Raw genomic sequence first — 20,675 nt, 5'->3', positions numbered from 1 at the left:
ATCGGTGGTTGCGACGACCCCAGCTACGGAGGACAAGGCCCCGACGACCAGGCCTGTGAAGGTCAAGGACGCGACGACCAAGGCCCCAGCGGCCAAGGCCGAGACGACCAAGGCCAAAGCGGTCAAGGAGTCGGTGGCCAAAGCCCCAGCGACGGTCCCAGCAGCTCCGAAGCAGAAGAAAAAGTCAAAGGAGGGTAAGAGTTCTGTCACCCCTCTCTCGATCCCTCCCCCTGCCACCCCCGTCCAATCCCCCCCCACCCCGGCCACCCCTGCTGAGGATTCCACTTCCTCTTCCTCCTTCCCCTACTCCTCAGCAGGTGTCCTTTCCCCTGCCCCGGCAGCCACTCTCCCTCCCCAGACCATGGTAGCGGTGGAATTAACCTTTCCTCCACCCGCCGCTATCTATTCCGAGGAGGATTTTCCCCTTCTTGTCTCCCCAGTTCCAACCCGGGGAAAGAGGAAGGTGGAGGACAGCCCTGCTACTGAATCCTCCAAAAAGAAGATTCTGGATTTCGTAGGCGAAAAGGAGGATACCCTCCCTGAGCCAGAAGAGATGGAGCACATGGTTGAGACCCTGGTGGCCGAGCCAGAAGAGGAGGAACTGGTGGTCGCCGAGATTGAGGCCGCGCTGCTTGACCAGATGGAGGAAGAGGGCCTGCTGGTGATCCCGTCACCAGCAGTCAACACCGACGAGGGACCACCCGACCGGAGTGGTAACTAAGGTGTATTGCCTGCGCTAACTTTTTCTTTTTTCCCTACATGATGGCTAATATTAACTTATTTTCCATTAATGTCAGGAGCATCAAGGACAAGTTCAGACGTCAGACTATTTATGCCTTCCTTACTTCCCAGTTGTGTGATGTTTATATGTTGCAGGAATGTTCCCTTCCCTCCTCTAGGTCCTTCAAACATCTGGCCAGGGAGTGGTCCCACGGTCCATCCTACTGGTCCGGTGGGGGTGACTGCAAGTCTGCGGGGGTCGCAATTCTGATCGGGGGGGCGCATTCACGCTTGAGTCCGTCCAGGAGCTCATCTGCGGCAGGGCTCTTGTTGTAGATGGCAACTGGGCGGGAGAACCTGTCAGGTTCATCAACGTGTATGCGTCCCCACTGAAGAATGAGCGTTTGGAGCTTTTCCAGACCCTGCAGCTTCAGCTTGACACCACCAGGACCTTAGTGATGGCCGGGGATTTCAACTGCCCCATCGAGGAGGACGGTCGTAGTTCTGGCACATCTGCCAAGTTGGACATCACGTCCAAGCTGCTCATCGAGATGGTAACCGAGGCCTCTCTTCAGGACGTGGTGGGCTCCATGGGGAGAGGCTCCACGAACTATTCGTGGAGCCGACCCGATGGCTCACTCCGCTCCAGGATTGACTTTGTGTTCACCTCTCGGGCAGTCAGGCAGAGTAGGCACTCGATGGTCTCCTGCTTCTTCTCCGACCACAGAGCCATTCACTTACAAGGTGTCCTCGGCGACGGTTTTCCGTCCGGCCCCGGCTCCTGGAAGCTGAATTGTGCTCTGCTGGCTCAGGATGAAGTCGTGGAGGAGCTGAGAGCAGCCTACGCAATGTGGCAGTCCTACAAGGGTAGCTTCCAAACAGTCTCTGATTGGTGGGAATATGTTAAACTTGAGTTTCGCTGTTTCTTTCAGGCCAAGGGTCGACAACAGGCGTGTGAGAAGAGGAGGGACTTCAGAGGGCTGCAGCGCGAGCTGCGGTCGCTGCAGGACCTTCTTCACTGCGGCTGGGACGTGAGGGAGGAGCTGGAGGAGACCAAGAAGAGCCTGAAAAGGCACTTTGAGGAGGAGTCCAAGCGAATCGTCTTCCGTTCCAAAGTGGAGAATCTGGAGAAGGGTGAGAAATGTAACTCATTCTTTTTCAGGAAACTTCATGCCGGTCACACGCCCCTGAACGAGCTGCGAGACGAGAGCGGAAACATGCGACGTGGGAAGGAGGACGTGATGAGAGTCGTCAGCGACTTCTACAGCGAACTCTACTCCCACAAGACTACCGACCCCGACGCTGCTGATAAGTTCCTGTCAGGTATCACTAACCATCTTGATCCTGCAGGCACGGCAGCCTTGGACAAACCTCTGATGGTGGGCGAATTGCTCTCTGCCGCTAAATCCTTTAGGACCGGCAGGACCCCGGGCAGTGATGGTCTTCCAGCGGAGCTCTATGTAGCGCTGGGAGACCTCATCTGTCCGGACCTGTTGGACCTGTACGAGGAGATGGTGGTGGAGGGTAGAATGCCTCCATCTTTGAGGGAAGGAATGGTCACGAACCTGTACAAGCGGAAGGGAGAGAGGTGCGACCTGAGGAATTGGCGTCCCATCACTCTGCTCAACGTGGACTACAAGATCCTGGCCAAGACGATGGCGACACGACTTAAGACGGTCATCGGACGGATCATCCACCCGGACCAGACCTGCGGCATCCCTGGACGTCGCATCGCAGACAGCCTCGCTCTCGTGCGGGACACGGTCGAGTACATCAAGGTCCGCCGCGCACACGCGGCCCTGGTCTCCTTGGATCAGGAGAAGGCCTTCGACCGGGTTTCCCACGAGTTCATGGGCCGAGCTCTGCACCGGTTAGGTTTGGGTAACATGTTTTGTTCGTATGTCCGTCTGATGTATTTTGATATCCACAGCTCGGTGTTGGTGAACGGCTGGAAGACTGACCCCTTCCCTGTCCTCTCTGGGGTCAGACAAGGCTGACCTCTATCACCTCTTCTTTTTGTTTGTGTTATAGAACTCTTCGCAGAGGCTATCCGGCAGAATGGAGAGATCAGAGGGATCACCGCACCGGGTCCGGGACGACACGAGGTCAAGTGCTCGCTCTACATGGACGACGTCACCGTCTTCTGCGCTGATCGTGGTTCAGTCGACGCCCTCGTCCAGACGTGTGAGAGGTTCGGCCGGGCTTCAGGGGCCAAAGTCAACTGCAGGAAGTCGGAAGCCATGCTCTTCGGGGATTGGCAGCCGGCCTCCTCCGCCCCCTTCCCCTTCAACATTCAACCGGATTTCCTCAAGGTGCTGGGAGTCTGGTTCGGGAAGGAAGGAGCGGCCCTCAAGTCCTGGCAAGAACGCTTGGCCAAGGTGAAGCAACGGATCGGACTCTGGAGCCTCAGACACCTCACTTGTGAGGGTAAGGCACTCGTCCTGCGTAATGAGGTCCTGCCCGTCTTGCAGTACACGGCGCAGGCCTGGCCCCCACACGTCACTGTGTGCAGGGCCATTACCAGGACAGTGTTTCACTTTGTCTGGGGATCCAAGATGGACAGAGTCAGGCGGGCCGTCATGTACAAGGAGCCTCGCAAGGGTGGGAAGGGCGTTCCAGATATCCCCACCCTCCTGCGATCCTCTTTTGTGTGTGATTGTGTCCGCCGGACTTTGCAAGTCAAGAATGGCTCCGCGGGCAGGTCCATGTCTCGCTTCTTCCTGCTTCCTCTTTGGAGGCGACTCGGCTGGGACAAGTGGGACAGCTCCTTCCCCTACAACTGGACGACGCCATGGTTCTACGGAGACGTCGTTCGATTTGTGGGGGAGCATCAACTGGAGGGACTCAAGCCCGACTTGTGGAAGCCCAAAACTATCCACAAGCTAATCAGAGCCAAGGATGACGTGGAGAACATCACAGGACTTCACCAGGACACGCTGGAGACTGTGTGGACAAATGTGTCGTCTGACAGGCTGACCAACGGGCACAAGGACTTGTCGTGGATGGCGATTCAGGGCGGACTGCCCGTCCGGTCATTCATGCATGCCCGGAACCTGTGCAAGACCCGGTACTGCCCAAGGTGCCCCTTCGTGGAGGAAACATCTTTGCACACTTTTTGGGACTGCGGATTTGCACAGCGCCTATTGACTGCACTTGAGGACGACCTGAGGAACTCTGTCCCCAGGGCGAGCCTATCGCACCATTCTGTGCTTTACGGACTCTTCCCTGGGGTTCATACCGTCGGAGCCATCCAGGAGGCTTGGCGCCTTATGAACTGCTTCAAGGATGCCGTTTGGGTCGCCAGGAACCGGCTCATCTTGAGGAGGGAGAGGATGTCCATCCAGGACTGCCGCAGGCTGATCCACAGCCTGCTCAGAGACTATTCCATCATGGACGGTCCGGAGGACGAGGACGAGGACTAAACCCCTCCTCCCCCTCTCCCCTTATGTGTCTTGTCTTTCAATAAAGCTTCGGGCCTGTGATTTTCCCCTCCCCATCCCCTTTTTCCCAATCCCCATCCCTTTTCACGGTTCGTCGTACTGTATTGATTGACATGCTTTTTCTTTCAGATTGAGTGTTTTGTGTAGCATAGGGGTGTGATGTGTCTAGTTAGTGCGTCGTATCCTCATGCTATGTAAATATGATGTAGAATTCTGTGTGTACTGGGCTGCGGCACTGTACACTGTCTGTTAACTTATTTTTTGTGCTAATAAAAGATATATTCAATCAAAAAATCTGTTCTTATCAGTTTAATATCTGATACGTCCCCTATCTGGGGACCATATATTAAATGGATTTTTAGAACAGGGAGATGGAAAAAGAGCTTGCTCTGTCCACTCCACGCATTGACCTGGTATTGCAGTATCTCCAGGACCGGTGCACCCCTTCTTTAATGCAGTTTCTAAAATCAGAAAGAATTGAATTCAATGTTTTTTGTTCATTTTGCTTGTTTGTCGGATTTTGGGATGGACTCTTTGGCTTTGCTTTTCTTCTCCTCATTGGATTTTTCATGTTCAAAGTTGCAGAAGCCAGATTACAAGCTCATTTTGGTTCAACTTCAGCAACTGTGCATTGCATTGCCATGTAATGTGATGCAATGCTATCTTTCTAGCTCTCCCTTTTTACTTCCTTTTGGATAAACAGACATATTAGGCAAGCATTTTGGAGCTTTCACCTAAATAACTACAGGTGGTGAGATAAGCTGCACAATATAATTGACCTTTCAGTATATTGTTGCACACACACCATCTATTTAGCAAATGCCCTTGTTATCAACAGCAGCCTTTTAAACTCACCTGAGCTAACAGGTATGTGCGCTGGTTACTCTGCTGCGCTTAAAATTTCTTTTTTGGTTTGCTACAATGCCTTTTCTGAAACGTTGTCTCCTTCTGCTGGAACACTGACTTCTTTCATTTAATGCCTGCAGACTATAAAAGAGAACCCAACCCAAAAAGTTTGGTTGATTAGTCTGTGGCATTCTGTTAAACTGTTGCTTATGGCGGTCTCTGTGAGCTTCTCAGCGACATTCAGCCAGCCAGGTATCCTGCCTGCAGTAGATGGAATGTGGCAATGGAACGCTGGCTGCGCGTGTCATAATAGGCTCTGAGCCTTTATATACCTGTGCACAGCAGCAGCCACCTTCAGTCTGCTGCTGGACAGCCAGCAGCAGCAGCAGCAGGAGAGGTATGTAATCAGGAGCCCTCCTGCTAAGGGTAGACAGCTGCTCGTTCCACCCCACCCCCCGCCTTAATTGGTTCTCCTCCCTTCCAACGGTGTTGAGGCGGGTGGGAACAGCAGGGGGTGAAGGTGCTGTGTTTAAAGAGGTGGAGTTATGCAGGTCTAAAACGCGTGGATTGCAGCAGCAGCAAGCCGAAAAGTGCAGGCATGTAAGGGATCTAGAGGTTGACAACATGTCTTCTTAACGGGAGTCCAGGAGCTCATCTCCACAAATGGACTTTTCAGGATCCTTGGGTGGCTCCGTAGTTTGAAACCAATTCTGGTTATCGCTTCTCGGCCTTTTGGCTCAGATCTGTAATGGGTCTAGTCATTTGGCTGTCTGTGCGTTAACTCTTGGCCCTGTGGCATCGCCATTTTATGGCTTAAGCCACTTGCTGCTATAAGGAGTTGGCCAGTAGACACGACTAGCGATAATGGGACGCATTCGATACGCTGGGCCCGGTGAGGCTCGAGTGAAGTTTGGAATCCAGATTGATGTGGAAGAAGGCAAAGAAGGAATCTTTACCCTCAGCTTCGTGGTGAAGGAGATTTTGTTTGGACTCCTTGAAGTGAAGAAGGAAGAAATCTTGTGCCTCCAGCAATTCAAAAGCAAGTATAATCTTGTATTTACTTCTATGGCTGTTTGCAACAATTTCTATGATTGTTTGAAAAAGAATCTGGACAATCAATATTTGGATGGGCTGACTTTTGTCATCTTGTATTGCTCCAAAGAGGTACCTCTGACTGTTTTCATGTACAACCCACATGTGGACTTGGCTTTGATTTATGCCTTTCTAAATAGGCACTGCTATATTACCAAGGTGGCAGTAAAAGTCATGAATGAGGAGGAACTATGGACCGGTAAATATCGTTTCATGGTCAAGTTCCGGGAAAGTCCTGATGAACCAGGGGGTATACATTATCCTCCATCAAATTTTTCCATTGGGAGTGAGCGGGGTTACCTGTTCTTCCCCAATGCGCCCAGGTTTTGTCGTCATTGTAGGAGGTATGGCCATACTCAGGAAGCATGCGACATCAGACAGATTATTTGCAGGAAGTGCAATGAGGTGGGTCATTCTTCCAATAATTGCAAAAATGAAATAGTCTGTAACCTCTGTGGAGAGAAGGGGCATGCCTTCAGAGACTGTATATTCCATCCTGGTTCATATGCGGGGGCAGCGGGAAGGGGAAGGAGAAGAAATGAATCTCCTGCACCCACAGCTACAACTCCGACTGCTCCAACTCCGACTGCTCCGATATCTACTCTGGCTTTCCTGGATGAGGAGGAGGCTCGGGTTGCTTTTCCAGAACTGGTTCGTGTGAATGTAAGAGGAAATATGGAGCTGGCACCTGAGCCACCGGTGCAGAGGGCCGCGTCTGTGGCTTCAGATGTCAGTGAGTCTGAGACGATAACTGATGATCGTATAGGCATGGAAGTGGCCCCGGTGGAGGATCTGGAGGCTGAAATTCCAGACATGATGGTTACATTGCAGGGGGAAGAGGAGTCTGATCTGACCAGAACACCGCATGTGGCCTGGAGCGATGTCGTTTCTGACCTTGAGGAGGAGGGAGGTCAGGGGGACTTTGACCCCCAGCGGCGGGATTATAGTTCAGATGAAGATGGAGGCGCTTCAGTGAAGAAAAAGAAGAAAACTGAACCATCCTTTTCCCCTTTAAGTGATTGCAGTGTGAGTCCAGCCCGGGTGTACCCTACTGCATCCGATCCCCAAGATGTGTCTTTTTTGGGGGAAGGCACAAACTACGATATCTGCACGTCCAGCGTCCTACCCCCAGAAGGGTTAGGATGATGTACAGGTGGGCATGTTGTCGTGACCTGCCACATCAAATTAATAGATGGGTGCCCAAGTTGCTCTCAGCATCTTGTCGCTAAATGTTCGGCGGATTAAATCTGAGTCGAGAAAAGTGGCAATTTTGGACTACTTGAGCAACTTGGATGCGGACGTATACTGTGTCCAGGAGTGTGGGATCTCCGATCCCTTAAGTGAAAATGCATGGCCTTTAGGTCAAAGTGTGTGGTCTGGTTCTGTATGTAATAAAAATTGTGGGGTAGGTGTTTTGGTGAAGGGTTATAGTGTTAAGATAGAAAGTTACATGGTGGTGGAGGTGGGGAGGTGTGTAATATGTGAGTTAAATTGTAGGGGGTGGAGGGTTAGGGTGGTAAATATGTATGCACCAATAGATAAAGGGGAGAGGCTGGAAATTTTCGAGAAATTATGTTTTTTTTTTATCTGGCAAAATGCCAATAATTTTTGTTGGAGATTTCAATTGTGTGACGGAGGGGGATAAGATGGATGTTACAGGTAAAAGACTCAAGAGTCTTGTGGCGGATTTTTCCTTACAGGATGCTGCGGAAGTTTTTTTAGGTAATCCACCTCCTGCGACCTATAAGGCCGACAGGGGAGGCATAGAGTCTAGAATAGACCGTATCTTCTTTTCTTCACAAAATGTTATTTGTAGGAATTTCCAGCAGGAAGATGTTCCCTTCTCTGACCATGTGTGTTTGAGGGCACGTCTAGAAGGTAAGATTTCCTTTGTATATGGTGGTGGCGTGTGGAAACTTAATGTGCGTTTGCTGGAAGATAATAGGATCATGTGTGATTTTAGGCGAATGTATGTTAGGTGGAGGGATAAAAAAAGTGATTTCAGGAATGTGCTTGAGTGGTGGGACTGGATGAAGAGTGAGATTGGTTTTTTCTTTAGAAAAAGGGGCAGGAGGAAAGCAGCAATGAATAGAGTAAAATTTAATGATTTAAGCTCTAGACTGGAGTGGCTGAGGAAGTTAAGGATGATTGGAGTGGATGTGGATGTTTTGATGTGTCAAGTGAAAGAAGAGATTAAGAAATATATTGAGGGTAAAGGGAAAGAAATTATTTACCGTTCTAAGATTGAACATTTGGAGAAAAATGAGAAATGCACAAGGTTTTTTTTCAAAAAAGTTTTTGGGAAGAAAGTAGATATGGATGAGGTGGTGAATGGTGATGGGGTGTGTGTGAGTGGGAAGGATGTGATGCAGGAGGTGGTGTTGTTTTATAAGGAGTTGTATGGGGAAAAATGGGTTGATGATAGGATGTTGACTGATGCTTTGGGGTGATTAGAAGGTTGTTTGGGTGAGGATGAACGTGAAATATTGGATGATGTAATTGTGTTGGATGAAGTTAAAAAAGTGGTGATGTCTGCGAGTAAGAATAAAACACCTGGGAAGGATGGACTGCCCGTGGAGTTATATGTTAAGGAATGGGACACGATGGGAAATGACTTATTGGAGGTGTGCCAGTATATGTTCACGGAGAATATGTTGAGTGAATCTATGAGAGATGGGGTGGTGGTTTTGGTTCATAAGAAAGGTGATAAAAAGGATTTGGGGAATTGGAGGCCAATCACCCTTTTGAATGCAGACTATAAGGTGTTTAGTAAATTGTTGGCTAGCCGGATGCGGGAAGTGATTGGCGGTGTGGTGGATGAAGATCAAGTGTGTGCAGTGCCTGGGAGAAGTATGACTGAAAATTTGGTGTTGTTGCGTGATGTGATTGGGGATTGTATGAGTCGTAAGCAGAAATGTTTGTTGTTTTCGGTTGATTTTGAAAAAGCTTTTGACCGTGTGTCACATAGCTTTTTGTTTAAGGTTTTGTCTAAGATGGGTTATTCCAGGAATTTTGTAAACTGTGTTAGGAGTTTGTATTGTAATGTTTCAAGTGAATTTTTGGTGAATGGGTGGTTGAGTGAGAAAGTGAGAATTAAATCAGGAGTGCGTCAGGGGTGCCCTATGTCCCCTTTTTTGTTTATTAGTGTGATTGAAGTGTTGATGTGTATGGTTAGGAAGGATAAGGTTATGAGAGGTGTGATGATTCCTGGGAGTAATGGAAAGGATGTGAGAATTCTAGGTTACATGGATGATGTAGTGATTGTGAGTGGGAATATGGCTGCGATGAGTAGGGCAAGGTTGATATTAAGTTTGTTTTGTAGTGTCTCAGCTTTTAAGGTCAATTGGACTAAGAGTTCCTTTAAATGTTTTGGTGAGAGGAATGTATGGATGAATGGTGTGAGGTGTGAGGATGGTGCAATAAAGGTGCTTGGGATTAAGTTTAATGATGATTTGAAAGGAAATGAGAGTTGGGAAGATTGTGGGGTGAGAGTGGTGCGCAAGTTGAATTTTTGGCGAATGAGAGAATTAACTCTGACTGGGAAAGTTCTGATTATTAAGGCGGTTATTTTGCCTATTTTGTTGTTTGTTGCGAATGTATATCCTGCTGCTTTTAAGAAAATTAGGAAAACTGAGAAATTCATCTTTAATTTTCTTTGGGGAAGTCGCATGGAGAAATTGAAACGGGAATATGTCTATAAGTTATGTGTAAATGGTGGTTTGGATTTTCCAAATATTGATTTCTTTTTAGGGATTAGTTACGTGAAAATGGTGGTGGTGGTTCTAGGGAAAAGTAATAAGTGTGCTTATATGATGAAGTATTCGGCTGGATGGATGCTTTATGGCTTAAAGTGGGTCAAAAGGGATGCTAGAGTGCCTGTTGCTTTTAAGTGTCCTGTATGGTATGGTTGTGTTGAGAAATTTGTAAGGAAGTATGATTTGTTGTCCGTTAACATGAGTGATTTTAGGCAAAAGAAGAAAGTCATTAGGATGGTGCGTGAGCGTGAGGTGGTATGTAATATCAATGGGTTGAGAGGGGAGGAAGTAACCGAGATGTGGAGAAAATTAAGTATAGATGGTGTGACTAACAGACAGAGAGATATCGCTTGGATGATATTGCATGACATTTTGCCTGTTAGAGATGTGCAAAAGAAGAGGGATTTAGTTAAATCTGAGGTATGCCCGAGGGATGGATGTGGTTTGAGAGAGCATGTTAGACATATGGTATGGGATTGTGATTTTGCATATGATGTATGGAAGGGTATAGGGGGACTTTGCAAGGAATTGGTGGGTGTAAAGTATGTTAATTGAAAACTTGCTATGTTTGGGATGGGTGCATGTAGTAGAATTAAGGATAGGATTTTATGGTTGTTGGTGGTGTGTGTAATTGAAAGTTTGTGGGATGCGAGGAATTTGTTAGTTTTTAAAAGGAAGAAAATGTCATTTAATGAATGTTTGAGATTGATTCTGTCACGTATGTATGTAATATACCTCTGGGATCAGGAACGTGGAAGTATTATAGATGCTGAAGGGATCTGGAAGTTTAAAAAGTGGAGGTTTTTGGTAAAGTTTAATTAGTAGTGTATAATGTACCTGATGATAAGGTTTGGTTTTATTTTTGATTATATACCAAGTGTGATGAAAGGCTAAGTGTCAATGAAAGGCTTTTGTAAGTCAATTTGATTGAGCTTATGCTCCGGCCTATCTGATTTGGTTAAAAAGAAAAAAAAAAAAAAAAGAAAAAAAAAAAAAAGAAAAATCTGTTCTTATCAGTTTAATATCTGATACGTCCCCTATCTGGGGACCATATATTAAATGGATTTTTAGAACAGGGAGATGGAAAAAGAGCTTGCTCTGTCCACTCCACGCATTGACCTGGTATTGCAGTATCTCCAGGACCGGTGCACCCCTTCTTTAATGCAGTTTCTAAAATCAGAAAGAATTGAATTCAATGTTTTTTGTTCATTTTGCTTGTTTGTCGGATTTTGGGATGGACTCTTTGGCTTTGCTTTTCTTCTCCTCATTGGATTTTTCATGTTCAAAGTTGCAGAAGCCAGATTACAAGCTCATTTTGGTTCAACTTCAGCAACTGTGCATTGCATTGCCATGTAATGTGATGCAATGCTATCTTTCTAGCTCTCCCTTTTTACTTCCTTTTGGATAAACAGACATATTAGGCAAGCATTTTGGAGCTTTCACCTAAATAACTACAGGTGGTGAGATAAGCTGCACAATATAATTGACCTTTCAGTATATTGTTGCACACACACCATCTATTTAGCAAATGCCCTTGTTATCAACAGCAGCCTTTTAAACTCACCTGAGCTAACAGGTATGTGCGCTGGTTACTCTGCTGCGCTTAAAATTTCTTTTTTGGTTTGCTACAATGCCTTTTCTGAAACGTTGTCTCCTTCTGCTGGAACACTGACTTCTTTCATTTAATGCCTGCAGACTATAAAAGAGAACCCAACCCAAAAAGTTTGGTTGATTAGTCTGTGGCATTCTGTTAAACTGTTGCTTATGGCGGTCTCTGTGAGCTTCTCAGCGACATTCAGCCAGCCAGGTATCCTGCCTGCAGTAGATGGAATGTGGCAATGGAACGCTGGCTGCGCGTGTCATAATAGGCTCTGAGCCTTTATATACCTGTGCACAGCAGCAGCCACCTTCAGTCTGCTGCTGGACAGCCAGCAGCAGCAGCAGCAGGAGAGGTATGTAATCAGGAGCCCTCCTGCTAAGGGTAGACAGCTGCTCGTTCCACCCCACTCCCCGCCTTAATTGGTTCTCCTCCCTTCCAACGGTGTTGAGGCGGGTGGGAACAGCAGGGGGTGAAGGTGCTGTGTTTAAAGAGGTGGAGTTATGCAGATCTAAAACGCGTGGATTGCAGCAGCAGCAAGCCGAAAAGTGCAGGCATGTAAGGGATCTAGAGGTTGACAACATGTCTTCTTAACGGGAGTCCAGGAGCTCATCTCCACAAATGGACTTTTCAGGATCCTTGGGTGGCTCCGTAGTTTGAAACCAATTCTGGTTATCGCTTCTCGGCCTTATGGCTGCGATCTAGTGTTGGTTTTACTGGCATTGGTTGTAGTTGGAAGGTGCCTGGGGTACCCCGCCTCTTGGCCTTGGGTTCGGGTCCCACTCTTGTAGTGGGGCTTAGGCCCTTGCTGCTATAAGGAGGTGGGCTTAGTCCCTGGGCAACGGGTTGCGATCCCAGCTGTACAGTCCTAGGATTGTTCAGCGACTCCTTAGTTGCGGAAATCCCCCATTATTGGTTGCGGAAATCCCCGTTTTCCTGTTGCGGAAATCCTTGTTTCACCATGGATTCAGATCCAGGTGAAATTCCGACCTATGCCCGGTTACGGCATACGGTGCGGTTTTACTTCCATGAGGGAGGTAAAGATAACAGAGGTTTACGTTTTATTGTGGATGATCTTCTTGTGAAATTTTTTTCAATCCAGAAATCCGAGATCCTGGCAATCCAAGACTACCCGAAGCGTGGTGTATACGATGTCACATTCACTGAAAAAGGTATCCACCAAGATTTTTGCCGTAAAATGAATGATCCTGATATAATTTACCAGAGAAAGCCAATCTTTAAAGGTGTTAAAATTGTCGAACATGAATTAGATGTGATAAAAACTGTAATTGTTAAAATTTACTCTCCTTATACAAAAGAAAGCGATGTTATTTCATTTTTATCCAATTATTTCAGCAAAGTGGTAAGCCATGGAAAAGTTATGAATGAGTGCGGAGTTTGGGCGTGTAAGTGGAAATTTACGGTGACATGTATTAAGGACCCTTCAAGCCCGGGGGGCATAAGACTTCCCCCAGCACGTTTTAGAATTGGAAACACGAATGGTGACCTCTTTTTTAATGGGATGCCGGCATTCTGTAGGAAATGCAAAAAATACGGCCATTCTAACTGTGACATTACTTGTGTAGCCTGTGGGAGCAAAGACCATAAAACTGAAAATTGTACAACTGGAATTTTTTGTAGCAACTGTGTTTCCAGAGGTCATGCTTTTTCTCATTGTCCTTTTAGGAATACCTCAAAGAGAGCTCAAGCTGGGCAAACAGAGAGACCTTCACCCCCTGAACCAGAAAAGCCCTCACCCCCTGACCAACCCTCGGCTGGTTCGGACAAGCCCGCGGAGGAGAATGAGGGGGAGAGTATGGAAATACCGACCGAGGATGGTGAGCCATGGTGTACTGTTGGAAACTCGAAGCAAAAGAGGGAACGGCGTGGTAACCCACAAACAGAAACCCCTGCGGAGGGACCGAGGGTGGGTGCTACAGGCCAATCCTCACCTTCGAATCCTCCTGGGAATACTCAAGGGCGCGAACAGTCTGGGCCAAAAAAACGCAGGTTGCACGGAGTGGATAGGGCACCTAAGGAAGTACCCCCACCGGAACCCCCGGATGGAAGTGGGAAACCTCAAACGGTGCCTTTACAGGGTGAGGAGGTTGCCAATGTCCCACCCCCTTCAGAAATGGAGGGGGAGATGGAGATGGCTGACTCAGTGATCCTGGAAACTCCTGAAAATAAGTGGTCAACGTCTGAGACGCATGTGCTCGATACGATTCCCCCAGATGGTGCCTCGATAGGGGTCCAAATGGGGGTTCGTGAGCAAAGAGGCAGGCAATACGACCAAGCAGAGTTGGACAGAATGGAACAAGAGTATATCCTGGGAGGTCTACGGTCTGGGACACTAACAGATGAGGAGTCCTCCGTGACGGGCTCTCTGTTGACGATCAATGATCCCTCATCTCCTGGAATAGAAATATAAACCAGCTGAGGTAAGAGTTTGAAAGAATGCTAAATTTCCTTTTTTTCTCTTATGGCAGGGATTAGCGGTTTTTCTCTTAACGCTAGAGGGTTGAAAACTAAGACCAGAAGAGTTGCTCTCTTTGATTTTTTATCCTCTCTAACAGCTACAGTTTTCTTTTTACAGGAATGCTGGATCCCACACAGTTTAAATTATACAGAATATGAGACTGATTGGGCACATGGACCCTCAGTATGGTCAGGATCAAACGGGTCCAGGTCAGCAGGGGTCGCCATTCTTTTTAAAGGGAATGTTTTTATTGACTCTGTTCAAGAGGTTTTACCAGGTAGAATTTTATTAGTAAAAGCTTTTATTGATGGTTTTAAATGGCAATTTTTAAACTTTTATGGAGCCACAGATAAGCAAGAAAGAGCTGATATGTTGAATATGTTACCCTTATTTATTAATGATTCTGTCCCTCTTATTTTATCAGGAGATTTTAATTGCATTTTAGGTGGAGAAAAAAGGTTCTCAAGCTCCACAAGTAGGAATTATGATAAAACGTCTTTTATGTTAAAAAATGTCATACAAGATTTTAATTTAACAGATGTTTTTAAGGAGTGTAATAAAGACTTGCCTGCAGAGGAATGGGTAACCTGGAGCAACGTGAATTGTAGCTCCAGGATTGATTTTATTTTCTGCTCTAAAAATGTATTGCCTTTTAAATGTGAGCTTTTATCTAATGTTTTTTCTGATCACAAACTTTTATCCTTTTATGTGAAATGTAATGATTTTAAGAAAAAAGGAAAAGGTACCTGGAAGTTAAACATTTCCCTTTTAGAAGACCCCCAAGTTTTATCTGATTTTACTGAATTTTATTTACATTTTAAAAGAATAAGAGACCCCCATATCCCTATAAGTAGGTGGTGGGAAAAGATGAAAAAGAACATAAGAGATTTTTTTATGAAGGTTGGGGTCCAGAAAGCTAAAGAGAAAAGAGAATTTTATTGCCAACTCAACACTAGATTGGAGACCTTATATAAATTGAAGAGCCATGAGATTGAAGTAGATAAAGAAATTAGTGACTTAAAAAGTGAAATTCAGCATACCTTAGAACAGAGAGGTAAAGAGTTAATTTTCCATGCAAAGGTCCAACATGTTGAAAATAATGAAACCTGTTCACGATATTTTTTTAAATGTATGGTGAAAAATCGTGTTTTTATTGAATCAATGGAAGGTAAACAAGACATAGAGGGTATTTTAGCTAAAGTGCATGAATTTTATTCCGAGCTTTTTAACACAAAATCTGTTGATGACCATTTTATGAAAAGTACTTTGGATGAAATTACAACTGTTTTAGACCCTGTCTCACAAGATGTTTTATTACAGAGTCTAACTGAAGATGAGATATCTGAGACCATAAGAAGCTTTAAGTCTGGTAAAGTACCGGGGCCTGATGGTATACCCATAGAATTTTATAAGGTTTTTTATGATATTTTACAGGAGGATTTATTTTATGTTTTTAACGAGGTTTTTAATACAAAAACCCTACCGAACTCCTGGAAGAAAGGTGAGGTCTCCCTTATATACAAAAAGGAAGACAAAACGCAACTAAGAAATTGGAGACCTATCACCCTTCTAAATTGTGATTACAAAATAATGGCAAAAATTTGTGCAAATAGACTTAAAAAGGTAATAGGTAACATAATCCACCCAAACCAAGTGTGTGGCATACCAGGAAGGAGTGTTTGGGAAAATTTGAATCTAATCAAAGATGTAATAGATGACACAAAGTCGAGGGGAAGTAAGCTGGCAGTCCTGTCTCTCGACTTTGAAAAAGCATTTGATAGAGTGTCACACCAATTCCTTTTTAATGTTTTAGCTAAAATGGGTATACCAGAAGGTTTTTTATGCTCTCTCAAAGCATTTTATCATGGTTGCACTAGTAAGGTTTTAGTAAATGGTTTTAAGACAAGTGATGTGTTTTTAAATTCTGGTGTAAAACAAGGTTGCCCTCTGTCCCCCTTGTTATTTATTTGTGCCCTTGAACCCCTACTCAGTGTCTTAAGGAGAGACAAGCAAATCCGAGGCGTCCATTTGCCAGGTGGGGGAGGGCTAGAAGCAAAAGTTACTGGATATATGGATGATGTAGCCATAACATGTAAAGATGACCTGTCTATCCGGAAAACACTACGGCAAGTGGAATACTTCTGTGGTGGATCTGGTTTTAAAGTAAATTTTAACAAAAGCTGTATTTTAAATGTGGGGAATATGATTTTAAATGATGTACCGGTTCCTGAATGTGACTCTGTAAAGATTCTAGGTGTGATTTTTAACGAAACAAACAAAGGTAAAGAAAGCTGGGATCTTGTGGCACAAAAGGTAAATCAAAAACTATGTATGTGGAGGTTGAGGAAATTAACAATGGAAGGGAAGGTACTAGTTATAAAAATGGTAATTGTGCCTTTGTTATTGTACTTAAGTTTGGTGTTTCCCCCCCCCACACATACCTTTACGAAAATAATCAAAGCTTGTTTCACTTTTTTCTGGAGCTCCAAGATGGAGAAATTGAAAAGAGAGTTAGTGGTCAAGCCTAAAGAGAAAGGCGGTAAAGATTTCCCCGATTTTAGAGCTTTTGTTTTAATAAGATTTTTTGTTTTATGTTTTAATGCACTGTCGAAAAATAGTTATTGGTCATATTTCATCCGTTTTAACACAGGTTATTTTATGAAACGTCATGGATGGTTTGAAACAATTTTAAGTTCCCCATATGCTCTTAATACACCAGAAAGCTATAAGATTTTAGGAACTATTGTAAACACGTATGACTTAAAAGGGAAAAGTGCAGAAGACTTAAGAGATAGCAAGATGATTTTAAATGGTTTCAAACAAAAGGAATCAATTGTACAGATTGGGAATTTTAATGATAATAAATGTACTGACATATGGAAAGTTATTAATGAACCCTATCTTTTTAATTCCCAGAAGGACCTGGCCTGGAGCTGTGTGCATGATTGTCTTCCATGACGGGCATTCCAACACCGAAGAGGACTCGTGAGAACTGCCAGATGTCCAAGACAAAGATGCCTCGGAGATGAGACTGTTTTACATGTTTTATGGACTTGTCACTTTGCACGACAAACATGGACTACAATATTTCCTTTGCTTCAAAAAATGACAAACATTAAGGATCTTACTTTTGAAACTGTCTTATTTGGTCGTGTGGAGTGCCCCAACGCCAGCAAGAGGATCATCGCATGGAAGACAATCAGTACCATCAAAGAAGCTCTATGGAAGGCCAGGAACATCCTTCTTTTTAAACACGATGTTTTATCTGTGAAAGATGTTTTAGAGTTGGCTTTTAGTGAAATGTATATGTATTATTTATTGGATAAAAAGAGAAATGTAATTTTATCAAAACAATGGCTGGTAAAAGAATGGAACACAGCAATCTAAACACATTGTCTGTATTTTAATGTAATTTTACTGCCTTATTGAACTGAAATCAATTTATGTACGAATGCATTTTAAAATGTAATGATTTTATGTTCATATCTAATGTATTGTAATTAAGTTTTATCCAATAAACGGGTGTACCTATGTTTGGGTACATTCCAAGTCAAAAAAAAAATCTGTTCTTATCAGTTTAATATCTGATACGTCCCCTATCTGGGGACCATATATTAAATGGATTTTTAGAACAGGGAGATGGAAAAAGAGCTTGCTCTGTCCACTCCACGCATTGACCTGGTATTGCAGTATCTCCAGGACCGGTGCACCCCTTCTTTAATGCAGTTTCTAAAATCAGAAAGAATTGAATTCAATGTTTTTTGTTCATTTTGCTTGTTTGTCGGATTTTGGGATGGACTCTTTGGCTTTGCTTTTCTTCTCCTCATTGGATTTTTCATGTTCAAAGTTGCAGAAGCCAGATTACAAGCTCATTTTGGTTCAACTTCAGCAACTGTGCATTGCATTGCCATGTAATGTGATGCAATGCTATCTTTCTAGCTCTCCCTTTTTACTTCCTTTTGGATAAACAGACATATTAGGCAAGCATTTTGGAGCTTTCACCTAAATAACTACAGGTGGTGAGATAAGCTGCACAATATAATTGACCTTTCAGTATATTGTTGCACACACACCATCTATTTAGCAAATGCCCTTGTTATCAACAGCAGCCTTTTAAACTCACCTGAGCTAACAGGTATGTGCGCTGGTTACTCTGCTGCGCTTAAAATTTCTTTTTTGGTTTGCTACAATGCCTTTTCTGAAACGTTGTCTCCTTCTGCTGGAACACTGACTTCTTTCATTTAATGCCTGCAGACTATAAAAGAGAACCCAACCCAAAAAGTTTGGTTGATTAGTCTGTGGCATTCTGTTAAACTGTTGCTTATGGCGGTCTCTGTGAGCTTCTCAGCGACATTCAGCCAGCCAGGTATCCTGCCTGCAGTAGATGGAATGTGGCAATGGAACGCTGGCTGCGCGTGTCATAATAGGCTCTGAGCCTTTATATACCTGTGCACAGCAGCAGCCACCTTCAGTCTGCTGCTGGACAGCCAGCAGCAGCAGCAGCAGGAGAGGTATGTAATCAGGAGCCCTCCTGCTAAGGGTAGACAGCTGCTCGTTCCACCCCACCCCCCGCCTTAATTGGTTCTCCTCCCTTCCAACAGTGTTGAGGCGGGTGGGAACAGCAGGGGGTGAAGGTGCTGTGTTTAAAGAGGTGGAGTTATGCAGATCTAAAACGCGTGGATTGCAGCAGCAGCAAGCCGAAAAGTGCAGGCATGTAAGGGATCTAGAGGTTGACAACATGTCTTCTTAACGGGAGTCCAGGAGCTCATCTCCACAAATGGACTTTTCAGGATCCTTGGGTGGCTCCGTAGTTTGAAACCAATTCTGGTTATCGCTTCTCGGCCTTTTGGCTAAGATCAAGTGTAGTATCTGTTCTTATCAGTTTAATATCTGATACGTTCCCTATCTGAGGACCATATATTAAATGGATTTTTAGAACAGGGAGATGGAAAAAGAGCTTGCTCTGTCCACTCCACGCATTGACCTGGTATTGCAGTATCTCCAGGACCGGTGCACCCCTTCTTTAATGCAGTTTCTAAAATCAGAAAGAATTGAATTCAATGTTTTTTGTTCATTTTGCTTGTGTGTCGGATTTTGGGATGGACTCTTTGGCTTTGCTTTTCTTCTCCTCATTGGATTTTTCATGTTCAAAGTTGCAGAAGCCAGATTACAAGCTCATTTTGGTTCAACTTCAGCAACTGTGCATTGCATTGCTATGTAATGTGATGCAATGCTATCTTTCTAGCTCTCCCTTTTTACTTCCTTTTGGATAAACAGACATATTAGGCAAGCATTTTGGAGCTTTCACCTAAATAACTACAGGTGGTGAGATAAGCTGCACAATATAATTGACCTTTCAGTATATTGTTGCACACACACCATCTATTTAGCAAATGCCCTTGTTATCAACAGCAGCCTTTTAAACTCACCTGAGCTAACAGGTATGTGCGCTGGTTACTCTGCTGCGCTTAAAATTTCTTTTTTGGTTTGCTACAATGCCTTTTCTGAAACGTTGTCTCCTTCTGCTGGAACACTGACTTCTTTCATTTAATGCCTGCAGACTATAAAAGAGAACCCAACCCAAAAAGTTTGGTTGATTAGTCTGTGGCATTCTGTTAAACTGTTGCTTATGGCGGTCTCTGTGAGCTTCTCAGCGACATTCAGCCAGCCAGGTATCCTGCCTGCAGTAGATGGAATGTGGCAATGGAACGCTGGCTGCGCGTGTCATAATAGGCTCTGAGCCTTTATATACCTGTGCACAGCAGCAGCCACCTTCAGTCTGCTGCTGGACAGCCAGCAGCAGCAGCAGCAGGAGAGGTATGTAATCAGGAGCCCTCCTGCTAAGGGTAGACAGCTGCTCGTTCCACCCAACCCCCCGCCTTAATTGGTTCTCCTCCCTTCCAACGGTGTTGAGGCGGGTGGGAACAGCAGGGGGTGAAGGTGCTGTGTTTAAAGAGGTGGAGTTATGCAGATCTAAAACGCGTGGATTGCAGCAGCAGCAAGCCGAAAAGTGCAGGCATGTAAGGGATCTAGAGGTTGACAACATGTCTTCTTAACGGGAGTCCAGGAGCTCATCTCCACAAATGGACTTTTCAGGATCCTTGGGTGGCTCCGTAGTTTGAAACCAATTCTGGTTATCGCTTCTCGGCCTTTTGGCTAAGATCAAGTGTAGTATCTGTTCTTATCAGTTTAATATCTGATACGTCCCCTATCTGGGGACCATATATTAAATGGATTTTTAGAACAGGGAGATGGAAAAAGAGCTTGCTCTGTCCACTCCACGCATTGACCTGGTATTGCAGTATCTCCAGGACCGGTGCACCCCTTCTTTAATGCAGTTTCTAAAATCAGAAAGAATTGAATTCAATGTTTTTTGTTCATTTTGCTTGTTTGTCGGATTTTGGGATGGACTCTTTGGCATTGCTTTTCTTCTCCTCATTGGATTTTTCATGTTCAAAGTTGCAGAAGCCAGATTACAAGCTCATTTTGGTTCAACTTCAGCAACTGTGCATTGCATTGCCATGTAATGTGATGCAATGCTATCTTTCTAGCTCTCCCTTTTTACTTCCTTTTGGATAAACAGACATATTAGGCAAGCATTTTGGAGCTTTCACCTAAATAACTACAGGTGGTGAGATAAGCTGCACAATATAATTGACCTTTCAGTATATTGTTGCACACACACCATCTATTTAGCAAATGCCCTTGTTATCAACAGCAGCCTTTTAAACTCACCTGAGCTAACA

The 20,675-nt window shown here is 44.9% G+C and overlaps 4 non-coding genes and 1 pseudogene across 4 annotated transcripts; all 5 read left to right on the top strand.

The window, feature by feature from the left end:
• The first annotated feature begins 4,414 nt into the window (after window positions 1–4,414).
• Window positions 4,415–4,607, top strand: LOC141193620 (U2 spliceosomal RNA). Its single transcript, XR_012266524.1, has one exon. It is a non-coding gene; the product is annotated as a U2 spliceosomal RNA (small nuclear RNA).
• Window positions 4,608–10,800: 6,193 nt separating this feature from the next.
• Window positions 10,801–11,009, top strand: LOC141193685 (U2 spliceosomal RNA; annotated as a pseudogene).
• Window positions 11,010–17,455: 6,446 nt separating this feature from the next.
• On the top strand, window positions 17,456–17,644 carry LOC141193638 (U2 spliceosomal RNA). The gene has a single exon (XR_012266535.1). It is a non-coding gene; the product is annotated as a U2 spliceosomal RNA (small nuclear RNA).
• Window positions 17,645–18,759: 1,115 nt separating this feature from the next.
• On the top strand, window positions 18,760–18,950 carry LOC141193578 (U2 spliceosomal RNA). Its single transcript, XR_012266484.1, has one exon. It is a non-coding gene; the product is annotated as a U2 spliceosomal RNA (small nuclear RNA).
• Window positions 18,951–20,065: 1,115 nt separating this feature from the next.
• On the top strand, window positions 20,066–20,256 carry LOC141194211 (U2 spliceosomal RNA). Its single transcript, XR_012267000.1, has one exon. It is a non-coding gene; the product is annotated as a U2 spliceosomal RNA (small nuclear RNA).
• The last annotated feature ends 419 nt before the right edge of the window (window positions 20,257–20,675 follow it).

The sequence above is a fragment of the Phyllobates terribilis genome, unplaced genomic scaffold (assembly GCF_046119375.1).
Source record: "Phyllobates terribilis strain yellow unplaced genomic scaffold, ASM4611937v1 Scaffold_66__1_contigs__length_7565176, whole genome shotgun sequence".
NCBI lineage: Eukaryota > Metazoa > Chordata > Amphibia > Anura > Dendrobatidae > Phyllobates > Phyllobates terribilis.
This window is presented reverse-complemented; position numbering and strand designations above follow the sequence as displayed.